This window comes from Poecilia reticulata, linkage group LG3 (assembly GCF_000633615.1).
Source record: "Poecilia reticulata strain Guanapo linkage group LG3, Guppy_female_1.0+MT, whole genome shotgun sequence".
Lineage (NCBI taxonomy): Eukaryota > Metazoa > Chordata > Actinopteri > Cyprinodontiformes > Poeciliidae > Poecilia > Poecilia reticulata.
Genome location: NC_024333.1, coordinates 6,377,286 through 6,383,308, shown reverse-complemented (window position 1 = coordinate 6,383,308; position 6,023 = coordinate 6,377,286). Strand labels below are relative to the sequence as shown.

The window sequence follows — 6,023 nt, the reverse complement described above, 5'->3', positions numbered from 1 at the left end:
AACATTAGTGCAATTTATTTTTATGGGGGTTTTTTGTCCCCAACTGATCATAAATGCATGTGTTGGTATGTGTACTTACATGGCTGTGGCCTCATAGGTTAAGACTGCTGCTGGGGGTTGGGGTGGTGTGGGGGTGGAGAGGGTGAAGGTAAGTCATTGATTTTTTTTTTCCCTCTCCCCCCTCCGTTTTCTCCAGGATTTTGACAGAATCATAGCACCATGGAAACAAAGAAACTGCTTTGTGACAGAGGAAAACCTTTCATTTCAGTAGCACTGAATGGTGGCTTGCTGCTGATAACAGCATGGGTAATCACGCACACACACACACACCAACACATACCAGTGTAAGGTACCACTCACAAATAAGGTTAAGGTATGATTGTCGCACATGATTGTGAAAATAAACAACCCAAAGGTACCTTTTTCACTAAGCTGCAGCTCAGACACACAATCACAGTTATTATCAGCCTCCACAGGAATAAATGTCAGCTGAAGGGCTGCTTCTCATCTGCTGCGTGCCGCAAATTAAACACAATCATTTTCACAGGTTTTCTTCTTTTTTTGTTGTCTTTCTTGTAATTTTTGGAAAGTGAAATGTTTTCCCACAACTTTGTTTTATCACAACACAAAAATCTGAGAAAATTACCATATTCCAGTTACCTATTTTGAGCATACATTTTACTTGTTTTAAGCGTCAGCTGTGCTCTCGAAGTGGTGTCCTTATTATTTTATTTTTCCAATTACGAATGTAAAAGAGCTTCAATCCTGAATTGTTTTGGAGTGGTTCACCCGGGTTTGTGCAGCGAAGAATCAGCGGCTTTGATTCTCCCGTTGCCATTACGGCATCTGAAGTCATCCCAAGGCAAATGGAAAAACAACATTGATACAGATAGCACGCAATGGGAACGATGAAAGTCCGGAGTCAAATTGCTCTTCATTAAACGATTTGACCCCAAAATATTAGATTTCAGAGTTTCAATTGCATTTCATATCTTTTCTATCATTATTGAGATGACGAGCGATCAGATCGATTCTGTGACAAATTAACTTGAAGAAGACCAGACTCCGCGGCCGTCTCAGAGTGTCTGTCTGTGTGCACATATATCCAGATGTGTTTACATTCGCCCAAATGGAATTAATGCCATTGTGCAGACATGTACATCTTCATATAACACTGATGGTGCTGTGTATCTGCGTGTCTTTGTGTGTGTGTGCATGTGTGTGTGTGTGTGTGTGTGTGTGTGTGTGTGTGTGTGTGTGTGTGTGTGTGTGTGTGTGTGTGTGTGTGTGTGTGTGTNTGTGTGTGTGTGTGTGTGTGTGTGTGTGTGTGTGTGTGTGTGTGTGTGTGTGGGTGTGTGTGTGTGTGTGTGTGTGTGTGTGTGCATGTGTGTGTGCGTGTGCGTGCCTAATCTAAATCAATCAATTTTATTGTGAAGACTGAGGTTAGCTTTAGGTTAAGATTGAAGAAGTAGGAATGGAGCAGGCCACGGTTAAGGTCAGGGTAACACAGTGCTGTGTGTGTGTGTGTGTGTTTGTGCGTGTGTGTGCTTGGCAAGCTGACTTTGTCTTTATTGAGCTGTAGCTGTAATCTAAACAGCCCTGCAGTGAGTCTCCTAACCTGAACCAGAACGGACGGATAGAGATCGGTGGATGCTGCGAACACACAGATAAAGGGACAACCAGCCCTAAAAACATAACTCACTCATCAGCGGTTACATGGACAGGAGTGGGAGACGGTGTCTCCACCGTCAGGTTCACTCTTGGGCAAATCAATGGATGGCATATATAGGCTTAGCAAACTTTTACCACAGTGTCTTGTTAGAAAGTATTGGATGGATTGTGAACAAAGATGCTTAGGGACAAATATGACCTCAATTTTTACATTTTGTAAAGGGAATGTTTCTGCAAAGCAGTGGAGACCTATTGACTTTTAGAAGTTCAGTTTTCACCAATTCACCTATTCGCTGATTGTTCTGCAGAACTCCAAATTATTTGCAGATTTTTTTCATAAATATCTAAAATACGCAAAACAAAATGCAGCTTGTGAAGCTGAAATGCCCAGTGCAACACTACTTGGCGCAAATTGGTTGACGTTTGTAAACCATCCAATGCAAGAGCATCATTCATTTTCCTTGGTACATATTGGTTGTGCCTCCAAGAGATATTTCCAATGTGCATATTAATAATTATTAAGGTATATTTTTGTGTTTGAACCATTAAAATAGGCAGTCATAGAGGCAAGTTTTAGCTATTTGTGGGCAGTTGTTGCCCCATCAATCCTGGGGGTCCACAGTACGGTTTAATATGAAGGACACTCACCCATTTTTATAGGGGATAAGTTGAATTTAGGATCAACATGCTGTCTTTCCTTCCCACTGCCTTATCCTCACCAGTTAGTATGTAAACAAGAACAGGGTTGTCTGGTCGTCTTCAGGAAGGACAACAACCATTAATGGTCAGTGGAAATGCTTAGAGCCAATTATATTCAGGTGTTGCCCAGCATTCATGGCTGTATTCACACCAGGAAAGACCTCTGGTCTTCTTGTTTGTTCCGAACCAAAATGTGACTTTACTTTTTTCATTTGGTGCAGTTTGCTTTCACATTGTACTTTTTTGCAGGTGGCCTATAACAAAGCCAACGATTCTTGCTCCCATTCGACAGAAATGATGGGCACAGACCCGGAAAAAGCAAACTTTGTAAATCCTGCGTTTGGCATTTCTGTTGTGCACATTTGTGATTTTATGATGACTCCAGTACCGTTTTGAATGTCAAAAACAGCTCTCTGAAAACAGGTTATTTCTGATCTTGGCAAGACTTTTGCAAATGCACGCTGCAAGCAGAATGAGACCAAACCCTCTGCGTGTCCCTGACCCATGACAAGCTACCATTAGCATTGCTAGGCAGAAAAACGGCATCTCAAGTAGGATTTCAGAACAGTCACTACACGCAACAGTAATGTTGTCAACACTAAAGACCTTACATTCAGCATAATGAACAGCATCTGTGGCTCATGAAGTCCAACAAGACGTGTATTTCCCATAGCTGGTTCGTACCGAGGCCGGTCTGTATTCACACTAGAACCAGCAGCGTTTGTTTGGTGACCTCAAAAACTGGACCTTGGTCCGATTGTTTGGTTCCACCACCCTGGTTCTCTTGAATGCTTTCACAAACACAAAAGGCCCAGATCGACGGGGTAAACAAACTCCAGTCTCTTTAAAAGCAGACCAAGTGTGTCCGTTGTGAATACAACCTAAAATGCAGTACTGATATTAATGTTAGTACATAAAACTGCTTCCAATATGTGACATTTATGTTTAACAATTGATTTAAAGGCATGCCAAGATGAATACAAGTTCATTAATGTCCATATGTTTTTTGGCAATTCTAGAAATGCATGATGAGCTGTGGATTTGTCTCCGCATTTGTTTTTGTTTTATATTTTATGAGCATTTGCTGCATCTCTCCACCCTGGCCTTTTGAAGATGACTCGTCTCATCTGAAGCCACTTACGGCTAAATGTCCCATCTGGTAACATTTCCACGTTTCTCCGCCTTAAATCAATAGAAATAATTTTCCTAAGACCCTGACACACGAGCGCGCACCCACACACACACACAACTAGGTTGACTTCTTTTTGTTTCATCTAGCGTTTAATTTGATTGGCATTTGTGTGGCGGCTGTCGTTTATATGACTGACTCCGAACCTGCACTTCAGTTTGAAACCAAACACTCGTTTTTTTTGACGCCATGCCCCCTCCCGCCCAACCCCCGATTGGATTTATTGATCGTTATATGTCCAGTAATGTTGATTTGCGGTTCATTCTTTCTCTTTTTCGGTGTTTTTGTCTTTGCGATAAATCTGTTGTGCAGATGAACCGAAGTCAGCGCACACCGGTCTCCATTTTAGCTTGCTCCTCCATCAGGTTTGGGCCACATGATGGCCGACGCTCTTCCTCGAGGTGCAACGCGTCGGTGCGGATGATCGCCAACGCAAAAGAAAGAAACAGACACAAGACTCAGACGGGCAAACACTCTCGTTGCAAGATGTAAATTGATCCAGGAGCGACGGAGCCACGGTAACGGTGAGTGATGCTTCGTTATTAATGTATCCAGATGAGATAATTGCTCAGCCCTTCTGCTCCTCCACCGGGCAGTTAGTTAAACACGCGTCGGGGATTATGATGTCAGCTAGATTAAATGATCAATTACGCACACACGGCAGAGTGCACGCTCCCTCTCACCCCCCTTCCTCTGAAAACACACCTAACACACACACAAACAAGTGTAAGTGTAACGGGGATACACTGTATGTGTGCTGCTTTGGTCAGTGGCCCGTTGGTTGGGACCCCGGCTTTTGACCTCTCTCTCCGGGGTCAGGCAGCAGACGGCCAGCCAGCTGGACATTTCCATCTCAAAGACCCCAAGGACCCCCCTTCTCGCACACACACACACACTCGTCTAAGATCCCCTCCCTCCTTTAAGTTGTATCTCATTTTCTCCTGCTGCGGATGGTCGGGTGGTTTATGGGTGCGGAGGAGCTGCAGCCATTCATTTCTCCCTAACAGGAGGTCTAATGGAGAGGTCTACGCTGGAAACCTGAGCTCTCACTGAGTAATGAGCTGCCCTTTACTGTCCACTGTGTGTAGCTTCATGTGTGGTTTTTGTTTTGTGTGTGTGTGTGTGTGTGCGTGTGTGTGTGTGTGTGTGGACTGCCAGGCCTGCTCTGACCCTATAAATGATGCGTCTCCTCCTCTCATCCACCGCGGCTCTTTGCTGCTAACCACCTCTGATCCGATCTTCTACGGTGGAGGCCCCCTGAACTACCTTCGCCTCAACGGGCTCCAAGCAACGGCGGGCCTCTCCATTTGAGGTTGACACAGGGGGACCCACGGTAGGAACGGGTCACACCCAGCGGCCCTGTGTGGCGATCTCACCGAGCCTCGTCGACTACACCCTCACAATCTGTGGCAGAGCTGAGGGGCCGGGAGGGAGTGGGGGAGGCAGCCACTTCTCCACCGTCTAATGCAGTTAGGGCAGGGCCAATCAGTCATCCCGACCAATACTAACCATGTCGCTGGGCCTCTCCTCCCATCTTTTCCACGCAGGAGCCACAGAGAGCAGCACTGTACATTTACCTGCAATTAGATTTGCCTGAGTATCCTGCTGGGAGTGATGGAGGCCCCTCCGACCTGGAGATGGCAACAGCTCCTGTTCCTTCATACGTTGTTCACGAGCGCATACGCCCTAGTGTGAAGTACGCATGTTTTTACGGGATTTGAGTGAAATCCAGTAAATATGGGATTACATTTGTTTGTTTTTTTTGCTCTTGTTTCTGTAAAAAAGAAGAGAGAAAGTAATTACCTATGCGAGCGGTTGTGTTTATAACAGGATGTTTATTCGTACGCTTCTCCTTCTTGAACTTTTCTCACTGTTTTGGAGGATTTTGTGGGATGGACCAACACAAATTTATAATAGTGGATTTATACAGGATTTAAGTGCAATAGGTCTATGTGTTCTGGGTGTTTTATTCTTAAAATAAAAAATCCTAATGACCTAAGCAGTAATGTTTACAACACAGAATGTTTTTTTTTTCTTTTCTACTTGAACGTTTTTCACTTGTTTTTTTGTTTTTTTTATGGGCTGGACCAACACAAAATTGTACATAATTGCAGAGTGGAATGAACTGCGTGATTTTTAACGTTTCTCACCAAAAAAATAAAGTGTGACAAAAGTGGTTCAAACTGGCGATATTCTTCAAAATCAGCTCAAAATTTTTTAAATTAATAGTTGGCTTTAATTCTGAACTTTGACTGGGCCATGATGACGTAAGAATATGCTCCAAGCTACCGTTCCATTGTAGCTCTGCTTGTGTGTTTATGGTTGCTGGGAAAGCAGCGCTGGTCGCAGCTTCCCGTTTTTTCGAGTGTCCAACAGGTTTATTCAGCTCCATTCAGTTTTTCATTTCTCTGACCACATACCCTGTCCCTGCTGTAGCCTTACCATGATGATACCACCACCACAG

The 6,023-nt window shown here is 44.0% G+C and overlaps 1 long non-coding RNA gene across 1 annotated transcript; it reads left to right on the top strand.

Moving 5' to 3' along the window:
- Positions 1–204: 204 nt before the first annotated feature.
- On the top strand, positions 205–5,718 carry LOC103462164 (uncharacterized). The gene is made up of 3 exons (XR_533286.1): positions 205–306; positions 3,872–4,083; positions 5,107–5,718. It is a non-coding gene; the product is annotated as an uncharacterized LOC103462164 (long non-coding RNA).
- Positions 5,719–6,023: the final 305 nt, after the last annotated feature.